Here is a 20,582-nt window from a genome sequence, read left to right as displayed (position 1 = left end):
GGGGGTAAAAACTTCCCCTGTAAGGCCCCACTCTCGCATTATTGTTACAGTGTTACTCGCCTTAAAAAGGGCAGCCCCACATAGGAACCCCTCCCTATTTCCCCTACAAACACTGCCATTTCCTAGGGTTTTTAGGTGGAAATCAAGAGAGTTTCCCGTGTGGGGCCTTTTTAGGGTGAGTAACACTTGCCAAGAAGGGAATTAATAGAGCAAGAGTAGGGCCTTATAGGGGAAGTTTTTACCCCCACCTGCTACAACAGACAATATGTTGTTTCCTTTCCACCTTTTCGAGGAAAGTGTTACTCATCTTAAAAAGCGCGGCTCCACACAGGAACCAATCCCTATTTCCACCTAAAAACCCTGGGAAATGGCAGTGTTTGTAGGTGGTAATAGGGAGGGGGTTCCTGTCTGGGGCTGCCCTTTTTAGGGCGAGTAACTCTTGCTAAGAAGGGAATTAAAAAAGCGAGAGTAGGGCCTTTCAGGGGAAGTGTTTACCCCCACCGGTTACAATGGACCGTATGTTGTTCCCTTCCACCTTTTAGAGGTCTTTGCATCACATCAATACTTGGTGTTGTAGGTGGCACGTTGTGTTTTTTGCACACCTTTCCTTTAGTTTAATAAAAAAAAAAATTTGGGGCCATATATTTTATCCTAAGCATATTATTAAAAGTTATGTTTTACGTAATGCATATCCTCAATACTTACTTGTGCACACTAACACTTTTTCAAAAGAGAGCGTTTTCTTTTGCCTACCTGCCTCAGCTACTATTCTGATCCTGCCACCCGCCTGATGCCACACATCTGATGCCAAGTTCTCCTTTTTTCACCCACCTTCATCACCGGATACTGGTATTGCCACCCACTGCACCACAACAGTCACTGGGTCCCTTTCAGGACTCCTGATGCTGCTGCTGCCACCTCCACGCTGTCTCATGCTGCCACCATATGTTCTCCTCATGCTGCCGCCACATCCACGCTGAGTCATTCAGCCACTATATGATCTTCTCATGCTGCTGCCACCTCCAGGCTGTGTCATTCAGCCACTATATGGTCTCCTCATGCTGCTGCCACTTCCGCGCTGTGCCATTCAGCCACCATATGGTCTCCTCAAGCTTCTGCCACCTCCAGGCTGTGTCATTCAGCCACTATATGGTCTCCTCATACTGATGCCCCCTCCAGGCTCTGTCATTGTGCCTCTCTGCGACAGTGATTCTAATAGCGATGCCTCTGAACTGCATGTCATACTGAATAACAGTATTATTTCACTAACCCAGCACACACCCTATGTGTGTTACAGCAAGGCAAAGTGTTCTACACCCCTATTGAGGCTGTATGTAGGCCAGAAATAGCTGTTTTTTAATAGCAATTTGCCACAAATAACTTCGGACCAATCAAATTTTTTCGAAAAATTCAGCCAACCGGCCAAAACAAATTTTTCAAAAATTCGCTCATCTCTAGCTTTGACATCACAGGGCTGGCTGGCTGCTGATAGGCTGCATGCCTCCATGTAATTCAGGGTGATCCCACCTACCCCCCTTCCCAGAGTTTCTTGCTCCATGTCCCCACATGTGTAGCCGCCATTTAAGCCCCCTGACCCGCACAAAAGTTTCAGATCAAGCAAGATCCTTAGTCATGGCATGATGCCATGACTAGGGATCTTGCTTGATCTGAAATGTGTCTGCATTTGTTCTATAATTTTTGTTTTCCTGTAAGTGATCTAATAAAGAAGTTTCTGGTTGTATGGCACCCCTGACACTAGACTTAATTTTTACTCGGATTGTCCTCTACTCTATTTTCCTGCAGTGTATGGAAGATGTCATAGTAGCTAGTTTTCACCTCCTAACTTAGAAACTACTCAAAATTAGAGATGGAGCATGCATTGGAAATTGGAAAAATACATGTTTACCCAGCTTTAGTCCCCCGCAATCCAGTCCATTGATTTAAAGTCTTCTTCCTGATTTTAAGAAAAGCACCTGGAGCAGGACCTGCCAGCTCAGCCAATCACTGGCAGAGAAGGAGCATTGCTGTGACCTTTGATCAGCTGTGCTGGCAGGTTCTGTATCAAACGCTCGTCTCTGGAGCACAAATAAGACACAATATTGGGGGACTGAACAGAGCGGGACCAGGTTAGTATATGTATATATTTTTTTTATTTCCCTTCCCTGTCTCAGCAGCATTTTTCTTTTATAATAAAGCTAGGGCAGTTTTGAAAAATGGCAACTCCTCAACATTGCACTAATTTTGATAAATGCCTCAAATTTTTCCTACCATAAACCATTTTGGGCTTAGTAAAATGAGTAAGTCCTTTCTTCTTTTCCTTACAAGTGTTGTCAATATTACTCAGAATACCTTGGGGTTCCTGATATGATATTTTTAAAGTTAACTGAAGCCAAGCAACTTTTCTCCTGAGGAAAATGTCAACACGTCAGTAGAATTCTATATAAAATGATCATATGCCATGCTGCTGTCAAAAACATAGGTCAGTGCTCTCTCTCTAAGTCATCCTTATTCCTTAAACTGTCTTACAATAGAACGATGGGATATGAAGCATATGAACAAAGCATATCTCCTTCTAATGTCACTTTTCAGCTAAAAGAAGATTCCAAGTGACTATAACTAGAAAATACTTTCATATGTGCCACATGCTATATTATAAATGCAATGGTATATTTTAAATGCACTACACTGTTAGTGTTCTATCAATTTTCACCAGTATAAATGCTAATCCATCTGTATCCATCAATTTCTTCAGATCCTGGAATAGAAGAAGCTTCACTAGAGCCTTTCCAGGACCTTTCACACACTATTGGACTCTTTTAGTAGCTTCTGTGCTGTGAGATGTTAATTGTAGAACTTTCGCCCTTCCTTTTACCATATAACGCATTGTGAAAAAAATGCAATTGCAGCATTTGTTAGGGGATTGGTTTTTACAGTATTTACAGTAAACATGACCCTTATTCTATGGGTCGGTGTGATTTAAAGGGGTACTCCGGGGAACTGAACTTATCAGACATTTATACCTTATCCACAGGATAGCGGATAAGTGTCTGATCACAGGGAGATCTGAACACTGAGGACCCCTGCAATTTCTTCTACGGGGCCCAAACTACTAACCTGGCCTTGTCCATCCTGAACATGGGCAAGGGACTGCCACACTTTGCCAATCACCGGCTTAGAAGGGAGATTGCAGGGGGCTAAAGTGGTTGGACCGCCAGCGATCAGACACTTATCTCCTATTCTGTGGAAAGGGTATAAGTGTCTGATAAGTTCAGTTCCATGGAGTATCCCTTTTAGCGATATCAAACATATATAGTTCTCTTTCTTTTCTTTCTTCTTTTCCTTCTCTTTACTAGGAGAGCAATCAATACCGACGTGGAGGCCTTAACTATGGCCTAGGCTGTGGTGACAATGCAACAGCCCTCTGTAATGGCATGTCAAGGAAAGCTGTGCAGATGGGACCAAAACAGAGTTACTCACCATCTAGATGCCGTGGTTTTTAATGAACATGGCAACTAAGAGATTAATGGTCAGGATCAAAGTCATCTACAGCTGGTATCTACCATATAAAGAGCAGGTTTAGCTCCTGACCCTGCTACACAGAGATCCCGTTAACGAATGAATGAATTACGCGAACGGGGAGTGCAAGTTTACCTCTTTTTTCCTTTGATGTATTGGAAGTTTTCTTTACTCTTCTTGGAACCTAGCACCCCATTAGTAACATTATTTGAGCAGCTTCGGCCACTGAACATAAACGGGACTGTGATATATATGCTTATCGAATCAGTGCAGGCTTGAGAAAGTGGGCTGAACCGTGAAAGGAGCGTTGCCTCGCCTCGGCCGGTCAGTCAGCTCACGCTGACCGCATCTCTCTACCCCTCCCTTCAGCTTGTTTTAACGATGTTCCAATAAAGAAGACGTTTTAACTTCACTAGTGGGTGAGTGCCATCAACTTTTTTTCTACTTGCATAATGCTTATCGAATGCAGTTGCTAATTCTAGACTGTGCTCTTTGTTTTTTTCTATTTTTTAGCTCCTGAGTCTGTTCTAAATCCCCCCATGAACATCCGCTGTATATGGGAATTAACATAACCTTTCATTGTGCTTGTGTTTGTGCGTGAGACAACAAAAATTCCTGTACAGGATGTCGTCTAACCTATCGACCCAATATGGAATCATTAGGTTATTTTTATTACTCCTCTCTCTGCTCATTCTAATTCATTCCTCTAAAGCAGTGGTCTCCAACCCAGTTCTTAAGTCCCACCAACATTCCATGTTTTTTAGATACTCCATTTGAATAGAACAGGGGTAAAACTCAAATCCTGGACAGCTGGCAGGGCTTGAGGATTGGATTGGGGTCCTCCGCTCTAAAGAATTGTATTGTGATGTTGCTTTACTATTAGGAACAATTAAATGGTATGAGCCAAATATACTCTGCAATTGAAAAGAAAGGTCGGAAATCTATATGCCAACAATGGTTTTCGATATACACTCTTCCCCTTTAAGACTGTGCTGCGTATCATGTGCATGTTAATGCATGCTACATAAAAATGTGTTCTCTATGACCCAAAAGCAGAATATGCAGAGAAAGGTAGGTGAGATAATTAAAATTAGAATGCCTCAGATGACCATTAGATTCTTCATGTTGTTTAATGAATTGAAAGTCTAATAGGAAAACTCATAATACCAGCCTCCTTAACATTAACAATTACCATGATTAACAATGATACTCACAACTCATTTTTCATTAGAGACTATGGGAAGAGATAAGCTTGTTTATATAGTCTAGCTTTTCAACCAATGAGCAATTTATCAAACAGAAAGCAATAAAAGACAGAGCCAAGCCCGGCAATTAAAACTTCCAAAGTGACCTTGTGACAATGAATGTCCCACCTTCTCCACAAGAAACAGTTAAGTAATTGTTGGGAAATCAATGGGAAATGAATAAATAATTTGTGGGTCTGACCAACCATATATCTCTGCCCGGGGCAAATGTCACACATTTACATAGGCACATAAACCTCCATATAAGACATTGTGGAGATGACACTTTTAGTTGATGTTTTTGCATAAAAAAAGGCTTTTAAATAGATTCCTTTTTAATATGTCAATTACAGTGCATAATAAAAAAAAAAAAGGAGAAGACTCCATAAAAAACAGATACACTGTCATGCAAGGACAGGGCCTGGCTGCAGGAAGCTGATCATTTACTATGGCATGAGTCATGTACTCCCAGTATCCTCCCTTCCTGAACTATGAGTCATCTTACCAGCAACAATACCCCTACTATAAGCCCTACATGACACACTGGAAACCTTCCTACAAGGGGGCCCTGGGGTCCATGAAGCCCGCCATTCCTTTTGACTGTCTTGATAACTACCAGTGTGCCCAGCTGATGGCCTTGCTTAGTCAGCTGGGCCCAGAGTTGGGATTGAGAAGGTTTTTGTCCCGTACAGACAGTGAAGGAGTGCAGCTCTGATCTCGCCCACTTCCTCTGACCCTTCCTACTTGCCAATCCACCCTAAACAGCGGATCGACAACCATGGTGACGGTCCCTTCCTAAATAAGTGATGGAAGTCACTGTCAACAAAATAAACTACAATACAGACAAAGGTTAGGATACAGTCAGGAAGCACACAGACTAACAAAAAGAATACTAAACAAATACACACAATTAGTGAAAGTCCACTAGCCGAGTCCATACCAGGAGTCAAAGGTGCCAAGTCTCAAATACAAGAGAAGAGTCAGGAAGCCAAGCCAGAAAGTCACAAATACCAGGAAAAGGAGTAAAAGGTAAATATGCTAGCTACAGGAGGAAACCTCTTTCGCAGGCAAGGTATGAGAGCACACTGCAGGCTTATATAGGCAGCCAGACAGGTGCTCTCATCAAGGTCAACTAACCAGTCAGACCAAAAAAAAAACAAAATAAAAATCAGAACCAATTAACCCTATGGGTTCTGACAGTTTTATTCCAGAGAAGTAGGGCTTCAGGTGAACCCCAGAGTGGATGCAGCGTTCTCTGGGGCCCCGCACAATGAGTAGCCACGAGGGAGGGCCCTTCTTGTGCCGAGTATGCTGGACTGTGCATTGTAACTCCAGACTGCTTTCCCTGCACTGAAGTTGTGTATTCAAGTTTGTCCGCTGGAGTACACAGCTTCAGTGAAGGCTGAGCACACATCCGCCCAGAGTGCTGGAGACAGAGAAGTGGGGGTGCAACAGGAGGATGAGGCTGAAGATGGGAAGAAAATCAGGACAAAAAGACCCACGTTACAGTTTCTGGAGCAGAAGTATGGCTTTTTCCACTGCTCAGACTGCCAGATACGGTGGGAGAGTGCATACGGGTGGTGCGTATTTCCGCCCCTACTATCCTAGACATGAACAAGTGACTGCCCACTCAGCCAATCACAGACTGAGATGGGGCATTGTGGAGATTGCAGGGGGCCCAAGCGCTTGGACATCCCCCAGGTAGATTTATCAAAACCTGTGTAGTGGAAAAGTATTGCAGTTTCCCAGATCAACTCTTTCACTTTTCCCAAGCCTCTATAAAAATGAAAAAAACAATCTGATTGGTTGATATGGGCAACTTCACCACTTTTCTTCTGCAGAGGTTTTGATGAATCTCCCCCATTGTGAGAAGCAGTGGCTGATGCCTGGGGCAGTCATGATGCTTTTTGAAAAGGCCTTAGCAACTTTTCCTCTAGACAGATTTTGACAAACACCCCCCCCCCCCTCATGTGTTCCTCATTCCTTCTGCTAATAACAGCACTGATGCCTAACTCGTGCGAGCCGAGCCTGGCAAACTTTGAAAGTTATGCAATTTTACCCTAAAGTTCTGAGCAAGGCCGGGTCGACGGGCTCCTCTCGCTTATCTCTACTCGGAAGAGTTTTTTGCCTTCCTCTGGATCAACACAGTAGGGTTATAGGTTGACCTTGATGAAACAGACAACCATTAGATTACAGCCTGAAACTTTAAAAAATTTTCATTGTTGATAACCACCAAAATGCATAAAGATCTAAACAATATAAAAGAGGCTCAAATATTATTTAACTTCAAGATGGAGGTTCCCTTGATGGGTAGGCATGCTGCTGCATGTAGAAAATGAAAAGTAAAGCAGAGGATTTAGATGCACAAGGTAATTCATTCAATCAGTTTTATGTATCACTGTCAGATGTCTGGATGGCAGCATGAAATCAAACTGAAGGAAGTGAAAACTAAGCTATCACATGAAGCATAATAAGCAATTTATTCAACGCTATAATCATCCATGGATGGATGTCTCACGCAGGAAAGCGGCACTTTATTAAGCCATTTCTACGGATCTGAATGACAGTTATGGGAATCACATATGTAACCTGGCAGAGAAGCTGAATATAGACATTAAAGGATTTGGACAATCACTTTTCGGTAGAAGTGTTTCTAGCAATAATTTGTTCACAGGGTATCCTGCTGTTGGGTCTCTTGCAAAAAAATGTAATTTGTGGTGAAACATGTCGGCAACTGTTTAATTTCCATGGAGCGCCACCACAGGGAAAATTAGGCATTACATAATTCTTTTAAAAACTAATTGTCAGACCTTGTAATATATGAAGTGCTGAACTCCCCAGAGCAGGATACATTCTTTGCAGCTGTTCTCTACTTTGGATTAAAGAGGTAAGCCAGGATTTTTTCCTTCAGCCTTTGACCCCATGATGACAAGTTATAATACAGTGTAATAAGCTTCTATTGCCTCTGTGCACAATATTGTCCTGTTTTCATGTACAGGGCCCATACCCAGAAGTGCTGTAGTCCAAGTATTTTTTATTTTACTGTCGTATCTGACTTTTCCTAGCATTCTATGCAGCTAGAGACAATGGCCATGATTTACTATTGTAAACCCGACCTGTTTTGTCGGGTTGTGCATCAGATTCTGGTGCATTGCGCCAAAAATTCTGTCTGCGCCAGTATTTGCAGCAGAATAAAAAAAAAAAAAAAAAAACAACCAACTCTCCATTTTTACTGAGAAAACCCAAAAAGGGGTGTTGCCATTAAGGAAAGAGGGCATGGCCACAGAAAATGGGCGTATCCGGGACATTTTATAAAAATCCCAACATATTTTCTAAGGTTTCCAAGGAAAATGTGGTGGATTTGAGCTGAGGAAAACCCTACATTTCAGAGCATGTATTAAAAAAAAGCAAAACATTGGGAAAAGTGCAAAATGTAGGGAAACCATAGTAAATACAGTGGGAAAATACTTGTAGGGAATTAAAACCCACAAAGGAAACTCCACTCCACTCTTAGTAAATCAGGGTCAAAATGTCATAGGACATGACTATGCTGTAGTGGTCACGTGGATAACATTGCTTTAGTATATATCTTCCACTTTGCAATCCACTCACCCACTGTAGTATAGCCGCATACCCTGAAGATAATGTGACTTATGACATATTGTCTCTGGCCACATGGAATGCTGGGAAAGGTCAGAGACAATAGACAGTAACTCACACTGCCGCTATAAAAAGTTGAAGATGATGCAGCATGTACACAAATACCAAAGCCCCTTCAAACATCTGATCAGTGGGGGTGTCAGGAATTTGACCTTCACTGATCTATATTTGATGACCTTTGCTAAGCATAGGTGATTAATTTTTAAAGAAGTGGATGTCAGAATGAGCAAGCAGCAGATAAGCATTATTTTTTTCTGTGATATGACAGGTACGCTATAATGTAACTGTGACCACAGCCACAGTGTTTTTGGCCTGAGAAACTTAAATGGGCACTCTTATTAAAACTCATTTTTGCTATTGCACTCCTTTCTAATGTAATTTGTTTAAAAAAAAAAGATGCTTTCTATGTTTTATTTGTGTTTTAAAAAGCTACCACTGGGTGTCTCCATACTTGTCCAGAGCAAATTTTCACCATCTTTTGCCAGATTTTGGACTCCTGCTGGCCTGGCAGAAGTCCAAAAGCAGGAAATGCAGTCTGGAGTACTGAGGGGGTGTGTGCAGCTTTAGCCAATCATAGCTCACCTCACACACGGAACTGCTCTGGGCTGTGTGTAGCAGAGTTCTCCCCTGTATGGCTCCAGATGATGTCATGCCTGCTGGTGAATCTGACTGAGCAGAAAATACAGAGCAATATCAAGTTAGAAAACTAAAAAATAATAAAAAATAAATAAAGGGAGGGAGTGGTTTATCATGATCGGGGCAGTGAACTGGAAGGATTATAAAATTTAAGATCATGAGAGGTACTCTTTAAGGAGGCCAATGAAAACGCTATGAAAACACTGTGCGTGAATGCAGGTTATAGCACATTCATAACACAAATACTCACCATACAGATGGCTGTACATGTACAATGACTTTATATGAGCACAGAAGTTGTACAAGTAAGGAGAAATGAGTTGATTGACGGGGTAAGTCCCAGGGTGGGCTTTGAAAATGTATAGGTCACGTGTAGGCGAATTTAAAGCTCAAATGAGAAGGGCTGTTTATAGAAAGGGAAAAGAGAAGTAGCTCAGTGTAAACTTGGTTTTGAGGTATAGTACAAAAAAAAACTACAGAATATTAAATATCATTATTGCTGTCACCATCTTATCATGATGGGTATTATTAATAATAATTTATGATGATCATAAACATCTACCACTAATACTACTACTACTAATAATAATAATAATAATAATAATAATAATAACATAAAAAAATATGAATAGAATTCTCCATTTAATAATGTAGAAATAATACTACTAACTACAAATAATTATAATGTAAAAAAATGCATTATTACAAATAGCACTGTAAACATAATTAAATACTACTAATAATAATAATATAAATATACTGTAGTAATGAAATACTGATAATAATTATAAAAAATTAACTTTGCATGATTACCTTCTGGTTAATGCTTTTCAATAGGTTTTCTCATTCTCATATAGCTACAAATAAACCAGCAAGTTTATATATATATATATATATATATATATATATATATATATGTACAAGAAAATACAAATCCAGAAAAATTCCAATTTTAAAGTGTTCCATATATATATATAGACATTACAAATGTATTTACTCTTATTAATAGTAATAAATTCCCACATCCCACCCAAAGGGAAAAAAAAAAGAAAAAAAACTCCTCTACCATTTATTCCTAATCCTGATCATGTATATATAGGAGTGGATTTATCAAAACCTGTGTAGAGGAAAAGTTGACCAGTTGACCATAGTGACCAATCAGATCGCTTCTTTCATTTCTCAATGGCCCTTTAAAAAAATGAAAGAAGCGATCTGATTGGTTGCTATTGGCAACTCAGCAACTTTTCCTCTGGAAAGGTTTTGATAAATCTCCCCCATAATTTTTATGTGTCTAGCACCTAAATTTCTCTCACAAATACCTGCTTGCTCCCTTGGTTTTTCATTCTGTGCCTTGGAGGGTGTGTGTCGTCCCTCTGCATGACTCATCTTCCTCAATGAGTCTGCTTTGTTGTGATGGGTCTTTTCATTCAATCACTGCAGCCTGCTCTGTAACTCCCCTCTCTGTTTTCATGCTGCGGTCTGATAGGACAGGAGTGAGCACAGAGGCGTGCTAGTCTTGCGCTCACTTACTGGACTTTGTCTCAGCCTGTGCTTAAAGGAGTGTTCCAGGATGTAAAAATTGTCTTTCAGACTGCCGGGAGTAAAAAAAATAAAGATACATATCTGCGCCCCTCCCTTGGTGCCTCCGGTAATCCGCTCCAGCCTCCGCCACGATCCTCTTCCTGGTTGCCGGTGGTCGGTGAGTCATACTACACTTGGCCAATCACTGGCCGTAGCAAAGTCCCGCCTCGGCCGGCAATAGTCTGAAAGGCAGTGTGGCGTTTTTGGTCCCGGCACCAGGAAGAAGACCAGTGCCTGGGCTGAAAACGTCACACTGCTGTTCAGCCTTTAGCTGGCCGAGGTGGGACTTCGCTGTGGCCGGTGATTGCCTGAGTGCAGTATGACTCACCGACCACCAGCAACCAGGAAGAGGATCACGGCGGAGGCCAGAGCAGGTTAACAGAGGCACCTGCGGAGTGGCAGCAGGTATATATCTCTTTATTTTTTTATCGCCAGCAGTCTGAAAAAATTTTTACATCCCGGAATACTCCTTTAAGCTTGGACAAAGATGATGCTGCAAACGGCATCAGATTTTTATATACAGTAAAAAAGAAATAGCATTTTCTTATTAAGTATATTAGAATGTTTAATGTTTTGCATGATGTACAAGATGTAAAAAGTTTTTGAAACTGACAGTGGCCAATTGAAGATGAATTATTAATACACAAAAATTGGCTTGCATAATTCTCTTTCATTCTGTGCTTGCCGCTTACTGTAAGCTAAATTGTGCAGATACATATAATGCTATACAGTATGGACTATAAGCTGCATTTAACACTTCATCGCGCCTTTTAACTTATTTTAACTTTCTTCCATTTCCATGTAGTAAATGAGCTAATGAGATAAATGCAATCTGGACCTTAAATAGTTTGATTATTCAATTATCACCAAAGGGAAGATGACACAGGATAGATGACTTGCCAACAGAGAGGTGGTGTGGAAGCTAATTAGTATTCTGCCAATGACATGGTTAATTAGCCGATATCACCAATAATAATAGAAGATGAATTAACCTATTAACTCTGCCATTAGCACCACAATGTCTTCCACGCTCAAGCCAGTCTTTGAAAACATAGTTCCTTTTAGTTGAAAGGTATTGACTTTTCTAAATCCGTTAACAGTAACAATAGAGCCATATGTATTCTTGCTACATCATAAACAACTCATATATAAAATCAAGCTATAAATATATATATATAGAAAAGGGATACGCCTCCACGTTGTATACGATGTGGATCTGTAATGTACATGGAGGATTGGAAACCCAACCAAAGATGATCATTAAGTCCCTATAAGGTTTTACTCACGCTCCTAAAAATTTTGGACAGGACTTTCTGATGCCCCCTTCTTATCTTCATGATGAGCATTTTCCTCTACTTTGCTAATGGGGTTGTTCAGTGATTTATTTTACTTTATGTTTATTCCAGGTATGATAAAGGCCATTTATGGCTGAAACATTGCTGTAGTCTTTAAATTGCTGTAGAATTTAAACAAAATTTGGGGGAACCTGTAGCTGGAAACATCAATCCCAAAGCTGCCAGAAAGTGCAGAAACACAGGAAATGCAAGATACCAGAGGTTCAATAAAGTTTTTAATTTTTTTTAATTCTATAAGACTACAGCAATGTTTCATCCATAAATGGCCTTTGTCAAGACAGGTACAGTTGAAATGTTGTTGACTGTAATTTGGCTCAAATAAGCAAAAAACAATAAATCACTAGTGTTGCACTAATTCAAATTATATATATATTATAATATATTCGCGAATATAGCACTATATAGCACTATATATTCGAAATTACGAATTTTCGCTTTTTTTTTCACAGTACATATCACAGTGATCATCCCTCTCTGCTTCCAGCTTGTGTGGTCTAAAGAAGGCTCTAATACTACTGTGTGAGACCGCCAGGCAAATATTCGCATATGCAAATATTCACGAACATTGATCCCTCCCTTCTGCTGCTTCTATCATGTAACACTGGTATACTTGCTATAAAGTTCATACATTTTCACATATGTGAATTTCCGCATATGCGAATTTTCGCATATGCGAAAAAGCTTGAATATTATGAATATGCGAATTTAGCGAATATATGACGAATATTCGTCCATATGTTTGCAAAATATTGAGAATTCGGATATGCCCTATGCCGCTCAACACTATAAATAACATTTGAATACCATTTTTTTAGCACACATAAGCAAAAACCAATAAATGACTTCAGAATACCACTTTGTAACCCCACTTCCTCTCATCTGCGGCTTTTTTTTTCTAAAGTCACAGCTGTGAAAAAAAAATATATATATATGTGAAAGCAGAGGACTACTTTGGATTCAGAGGACTACGATGACCAGCATTTTTTTGGTTTAATATTAATAATATGGTTAACAAGAGCTTGTGGGGATTGTATTTTGGAATATAAGTTTTTTAAACGTGTTGTGTTTATTTATTTATTTACCTTACAGGCTTAGTGGTGAAAGCTGTCTAATAGAAAGAGTCCATTACTAAGCCGGGCTTAGTGCTAGCCACAAAACCAGCAAAATTACCCGGGTACCCTCCGCCACAGGGGTACTGGGAATAGCTGGTACCAACAGGACCAGAGAGTCAACAATGGTGCTCATGGGCCCAGATGGAAACAGGATGGCATTATTTAGGCTGGGGAGGGCCAGTAACAATGGTGCAATGGGGCGATGGGTACCGTGGTAATAATAAGGGTTAGCGCTAGATGTTTTTGGGACTAACGCTAGGCTTAGTAATGGACTTAGACTATAAGACGGCTTCCACTACTAAGCCTGTAAAGTAATTTTTTTTAAACACAACACGTTTTTATTCCTTTTATTCCAAAAAACACTTATCCGCAAGCTCTCGTTAACCATTTTATTAACATTAAACAAAAAAAGTTGGTCATCAACATAGTCCACCGAATCTGAAGTAGTCTACAGGATACACGGATCTTAAATGAGAAGAAAAAAAACCCACGGAAAATAGGTTAGCACATTTATTGTCACCCGCTCACACATCTCCCACCCACGCAGCATGACTACAACTCCCAGCATGTCCTTACTGTAAGGGCATGCTGGGAGTAGTAGTCGTGTGGCGGGGCAGGTGAAAGTTTGTGACTTTTTGTGTGACTTTAAAAAAAATACTGTCAAAGGCAAGTTTTCTGACCTGCCTCACACGTGAGCGTTATTGAGTTTTTATTATTTTTTTTTTTTTGCCTAAATTCCCTACCACTGCAAAGTGAAAACTGTAAATTGCTTAGGTAGAGCTGATTGGTACTTTATGCTTACCCACAAAAGTCGCACAAAGAATTGCTAAGGCGCATGTGCGACTTTTATAAGCAAAAAAAATCTCTAACTCCCTTGATAAATGTCCCTCATGGAACTTAAATAACAAGAGAGGTTTTATTAACTCTCTGGTGCCTTTCTTGCTTTTCTGGTGGATTTATTGTTTTACTCAAAGTTTCCAATAAACGGTTCCCCCAAATTGCAAACATACTTTTACTATGACACTATAGCCACTGGGAGGGGGAAACAATACTGAACACACTTTACACCTGCACCACAAGACTGGACACTGTTTCTCTTCACTTTGGCAAACCAGCTGTAACGAGGGTGTGTATGACTCCTCCTGTGTTTGGTTACGGTGTCACATGATGTCTAGGCTATTCAAGGGGATGTGGATGACAAGCCAATTGCCTCCGGCCTTGGCACTCACACCCTCTTGAGGTGGGCTTTTTACACCTCAGTCTGTCCTTGACACATTGCCTGTGATAGAGGTCATTTCCTTACACTCACTTCTGTCTTGTGCTTTGTTATATTTAACCCTGACCTTGGTTTGTGACCCAACCTTCTTCTTGCTCTCTCATTCTGTACCATGCCACTGTCTTGGTTCTGACTTGGCTTTTCTGATTTTTCTTTATCTGCCTGTTCGTTCATTCCCTGTGTTTTGTTATTGCTCCCCGATCTTTGCCTTTTCAACCCATTGTGTCATGTCCTGCTCCCTGACTTCTGTGCAGAGTTTGTTTTATTTTATTTTTTACATTAAAACACCCTGCACTTTACTCAGAGTAGGGATCATCGCCAAGTTAAAGGTGCATTTTTTAGGGTGGATCATAAAGTAGGCAGGGTCAGGGTTTGTGGTTAGCCTAGAGCACTTATCCCTGGCTCATATGACACCAGCCATGATTTCAATATTTAACCGGGGAAAACCAGCTGGATCTCACCCTTACTTCCTGATGACATCATAACACAAGGAAGTTCCCACTCAGCCAGTAACTCTGAATAGCTGAATTCCACCACAACGACTATTTGAGTGTGTACTTTCTTTTTTCAAGTCTGAGAAGTGCTGACCAGTGGGGACTGGGCACCATTGGAACCTTAGCAGGGTTTGCCGCAGGTCTTTTCTGCTTTTTTTTACCATTTTCAGCCCAGATGGACGACCTTTTTATATTAGATTAGTAAAGCATGACTGATATTTCTGCCAAGCCACATTCTATTGACTGCTGCAATGCAACCCCCTGCCTGTGGACAAGGGTGGCACTGTTTCTGGAAGAAATCAGCCATGTTTTTCTAATTTCATACTATTAGCAGCTGAGAATTGTAGTCTCTGAACAGCTGGAGAGCTTTCGTGAGCACTGAATGAACTAGGTGCATTGAAATCACAAACAGATCAGAACTACGGGCCTGGAAATGAAGCCGAAGTTGTAATCTCTGAGTGTTCTCCTTTTACATTTGTTTGAGCTTTAGTTGGTCCAGAAACCTATTTATTTTATCAGCTGATTTCGACTGTATTTGTCTCTATACACAGCTATTCATCTCAACCAGGAAGGGACATATTCTTCTCACCCAGGCAAAACCTAAGAAACAATCTTCAGAGTTATATATTGTAAAAGACATATAAATGGGAATGACAAATGATATAGTTGCTATCTATTCACATAGTTCCTTAGCCTGGACAAAATATTTTGGAAATTGCCAGTTTTAGGGAGTTTGGTAAGAGTTACTATTGTAAGCGAATGGAAGTTTTACAGTATGGAGATTAGGCAGTGAGTTTTTCATACAGATCCATATATGATGGAGTGAGTGATCAGATGGGATCTGTGAATACTAGATTTTATGCAATCTGTTGTATAACTATTCTCCCATCCCCTGAGTATTAACATTATACCCATGCCACAGGAGACTCACTTCTCTTTTTGGCCTATAAATACACCCAGGGTAGGTAAAACCAGCCTTATTCTTTATCAGTGAAAAAAAACAGCCTGAAAGTGTACACATCACAAGAAAAAAAAAAGCCTATGCCTAGTGGTGCTGATCATGTCTGTGTGCCTAAATCCTGGTTTTCATCATGTTATTGTCTCCTATCCCTTGTTTATGTTGCTAACACTGGATACAGTTCACTGAGGAGGAGGAGGAGGCCTTTCCATTGGCAAGCATGACAAATGCCCTTGTGGTGGCCTAGTACGGGATGGTGTTTCCCCTTACCTTCCTGTCCTATCAGGCAGTGTCCCTCCGTGTCCCCAGGGCCCCCTGCAGTTGTATCCCCCATGTATATAAGTTGTATATTTTATTATGTATTGTAGCTTTAATAAATGTAACATGTGATTGTCACCCAGGTTGTACTCACCTTACGACATTCCTCTGTTGCGCAAATGTTGGTTTCCTGGTACTCCGATGTCGGTCTTCTTCCTGCTCCCTGGGGACAATGAGTCATACTGCGCTCAGCGTATTGGCGGCTGCACCGATTTCCCACCTCGGCCGGTGATAGGCTGAGCGAACTGTCATGTAATGAACCCGGGCAGTAGGGAGAAGATGGGGCCCAGGCTCCTTACATGATAGTGGGCTCAGCCTATCACTAGCCAAGGTGGGACATCGCTGGAGCTGGCGATACGCTGAGCGCAGTATGACTTATCGTCACCAGGAAGCAGGAAGAAGACCAGCACCGGAGGACCAGGACGCCGATATTGGAGAACGGGGGAACATCGGAAGGTGAGTTAAAGTTTGTTTTTTTAAATTTTGCAGCCCGGGCGCAGAGGATTATGAAAAATGTACACTACAGATCTCCTTTCAATTTTCCGATTACAAATTCTCCTAAAGTTTTATTTACATACTGTTGTTACTACTGAGCACTTACAATAGGCTGACTCTTCCCTTCTATCTTAATTTTTTTTTCTTATTCAAAACAAACTTTATTTAAGAAAAAAGGGGTACAGGAAATAAAAAAAAAGGCAGAGTCAGATGCCAGGGGCTGTTTGCTGTAGAGCCTGAGGAGGGGTCAGGTGAGTGCGGGGGGGGGGGGGGGAGAGTCACACAGGGGGCCAGTGACTGAGGGGCCTGCAGAGGGGAGGAGGTAGCCTCCAGGGAAGGGTATAGTATAGGTGAGCCAGGTCTCAGCAGCCCACAGTGTCCCTGGTGAGGAGCCGGGAGGGGAGGGAACTCCACAATATGGCTGCGGCTGCAGAGGGGCTGGGAGAACTCCCGCCGAAGGTCTCAGGGTCGGGGATAAGATTGCTGCAGTGCAGGAAAGCTGCTCATCCACTCACTCTTTCACTGGGAGATCTATGAGAAGCCGGGAGACCGGAGGGGAGGACAGTCTCGCAAGCTCACCTCCTTGTAGCTCCTTCTGTGTCCCCTTGCCGGAGCGCAGGCACAGAGTCTTCAGCTGGCTCCCCGCTCGCTTCACTGTGGGGGGTGGAGTCATAGGCCATGAGGAAGGAGCTGAGGAAGATGGTGCCGGCTTGAGGGAGCCAGGCTGCGGAGGCTCCGACACCCCTGCAAGTGGTGCAAAGAAATTGGAATAGAGCACTCCAGGTGCCTGGGAGGAAGGAGTGCTTGGTGCCCTTTTTGGAGCGGTGGGTGCCCATGGTGACAACGGGAACGGTCCCGGTCGGCTATCTGGCGGCAGAGCTCTGTAAAGGTGCGACTATTCAGTGCGCATGGTAAGCCTCCCTTCTATCTTCATTTTATGCTATATAAACCAGGTCAGCAGTTATCTCAAGGACACATTATAAAGTCTTCTCTTGCCTGTTACCTGAGGAAGGGAAGCCACCTCCCCAAAACACGTTGAAAAGACACAAAAAATCTGTGAGGAACCCTAACAGTGAAAATTAAGGATCTTCATGTTTTGAGGGTAATCAGCGCAGTATTTAGGGAATTTCTTCTTGGTGGAATTGTGTGGACATTAAAACGCTGGAGGCAGATAACACAGGATGACACAATTGACAGTAGGGGAGAGGCAGGTGGAACAGCTTAGCCCCTCCTCCCTGCACCCAGCACAGAGACTGCTGCTCATGCCAAAAATCATCTTCACCACATTCCCTCATAGAAGTTAATAAGTCATTATTTTTTACTTATTAGTATTCTCATGTCAAGGTGCTTGTTAAAAAAAAAACTAAGCTGACTTTTTCTTTAAGAACTTCCTAATAAAATAAGCAGCTCGCCTGTGGACCCGTTATGAGCCGTGTTAATTGATACAGTAAAATTACATAATTAATCTCACACTTTTAATACCATCTTATTCCCAGCACTAAATGGACTTCTCTTTGGATGTAATAATTTAATATCTACTTATGTTTTACCGGCGGCAAGTTTTAATTTACAATCTTGATTGCCGCCGACCGGACGCGCAGACGTTTGACACGAGAAATATTTAAAATTAAATTTCCTAAAGTTCATTATCTGATAATTGGCGCTAAATAACATCTTTACGGAGAGACAAACCCCACGCAAAGCAAGTCAGTTCCACTTAGGATTCCATTAGAAAAGTGTTTGAGCTGCTATGTAATGGACCATAAAATTTAATTTTGAAATGATATTACCAAAAGTGATGGAACGATAGCAACCACAAAAGAGACACACAGTGAAGTCTTCTCCCTTGTATTAGCCCCATGAAATGATTTCATTCTGATCCCAAGACCATACATGTGTTTTCCTTTTCCTTTTTCCGGTACCTCGCCTCCTTAAAAATGGGACTTTACCAGTGTAGCTCTATGTAATTACAAAGATTTCCTTATCTCAGCCTATTTGCTGAAGTCATACTAAAGAAAAGAGTCTTCTATAATCCATTGGCTTTCTCATATCTAATTTACATTGGTGGTAATCCCTATCCTATATCAGCATTTAGGTAATGACTTTGGGATTAAATTGCATCTCTTGCAATTCTTTACTGCCGAAATCTCCACAACATATCAGCAAGGCTGGGACTGAATAGGTCTGACGGAGCTCCCGCTACACCACTGTGCGGGATGAGGAGGTGTACTTTTCATTGAAAAGGTGTTTTATGCTGTATAATGGATCTTGAAAAGGAAACCTCTTGACATTCATAATAGATATTGATTGTTACTGCATTCATGAATATCATTAAATCATGATTTTAGAGTCGCTTTCTGTAGGAAGAGTTAGCATCGGGTAAAATTACATTTCCTTACAGAAAGTTCTAAACTTTATACAGTTGTGCTGAAAGATATTACAGGTTTAGCTGTCAAAAGGAGAAGAAGAAGAGTTTATACATATTAAAGGGGTATTCTGGGATTTTCTTTTATTTGACTGTACTACTGCGGATGTAAAGTTAGTGTAGTTCATAATATAGTGTCTGTACCTTTGTTTGATGGCTGGTTTCGCAATTATTATGTGATCTTTGCCCAATGTTTATTTGAAGCAGCATACAAAATGAGTGTTGTCCCTGGCTTTTCACAGGTTACAGTATGGCCCGAGTCATTACATCACTAGTCAGGTGTTGTCTGTGCTTTATTGGGTGGAGTGGCAGCTGGGTGGGAGGGAGATAATTCTCCACAGGGCTGCAGGGAATTGTAGTTTCCAGCACAACACACATGATAGAGAGCTCAGCTGTGCAGCAATGGATAGAGTGACTGATGTGTGGGAGGAAGGAAAGTGACCTCACACTTACAAACAAGGGATCCTGGGACTTAGAGGGAAGAAACTCCAACAGGAACTAGTCATTTCACAAAAAGAAAGCAGCACTGTTATGGAAGACTCACAACACAGCCATTTAGACCCAAGACAAGCACGGACCCTTCCTAAGCATGTCCATTACTGTCTGGCAGGTAAGTACTAAAGTCACCTTGTGGTGGATAACCCCTTTAAATAACCCCTTACCACTATAGCCAGTATGGACCTTTTTCCGTGTGATGAGTTGTATCCGCTCTGTCGAATCACCTAGATGCTGTATTCACTATTGACTGTGGCATCTAGGAGGATTAAATAGCCAGGGGTCAGAGCTAATTCCAATCTCAGCCATTGCAACCGGAGTACATCAAATTCTGCTGCACATGATGATGGGGTGGGGGGAATCGCTTGATTCCCCACCATTAAAATGACAGAACTGTTAAGTTGCAGCTAGTCATCTAAAAACTCAAAGCACAGTTATGTTGTTTTGCAGGAAGGGGTTAATCTGCCATTTTGTTTTATGCATATGCAAAAGGAGAGAGTGCCAGTTAGCACTACACTCCACACACAAGCAGGTGATTTCAGCACTAATATTGCACTTGTGGTGTCCAGGTACAGGACTTTGTCCTGTCCCTTGTCTAAAGTCCCCTCAGCTAGAGTCCCTTAATTCCCATAGGGCTCTCCTGCAGGGCTTACCCTTGGTCGCCTCATGTAAAGAGTGTTAATATTTATTTAATGTATAGAAAATATATGTACAGGACACATGATGTACACATGATGTACGATTGTGGTCACATGATGGTCACATGATGTACGATTGTGATGTATAAAATGTACAAGGACCTTAGAGGTCATATGATGTACCCAGAGTTCACTGGGTTCATAACTTACAGGTTTGCTGACCAATGAGCTTTGTCCAGCCCCTTATTATATAAAGGGCTGTAGCCACTAAATTCACTCTCTTATCTCCTGGACACTGAAGAAGCACAATCATCTTAACAGAAATCACAATTCATCTAGGCCCAAAGCCTAAGAACCTGCAGCCACTAAACCGTGAGTT

General features: G+C 41.4%; 1 pseudogene; it reads left to right on the top strand.

The window, feature by feature from the left end:
• Positions 1–5,220: 5,220 nt before the first annotated feature.
• Positions 5,221–16,390, top strand: LOC130291173 (protein ZAR1-like 1.S; annotated as a pseudogene).
• Positions 16,391–20,582: the final 4,192 nt, after the last annotated feature.

This window comes from Hyla sarda, chromosome 1 (genome assembly GCF_029499605.1).
Source record: "Hyla sarda isolate aHylSar1 chromosome 1, aHylSar1.hap1, whole genome shotgun sequence".
In the NCBI taxonomy this organism is placed as follows: Eukaryota; Metazoa; Chordata; class Amphibia; order Anura; family Hylidae; genus Hyla; species Hyla sarda.
This window is presented reverse-complemented; position numbering and strand designations above follow the sequence as displayed.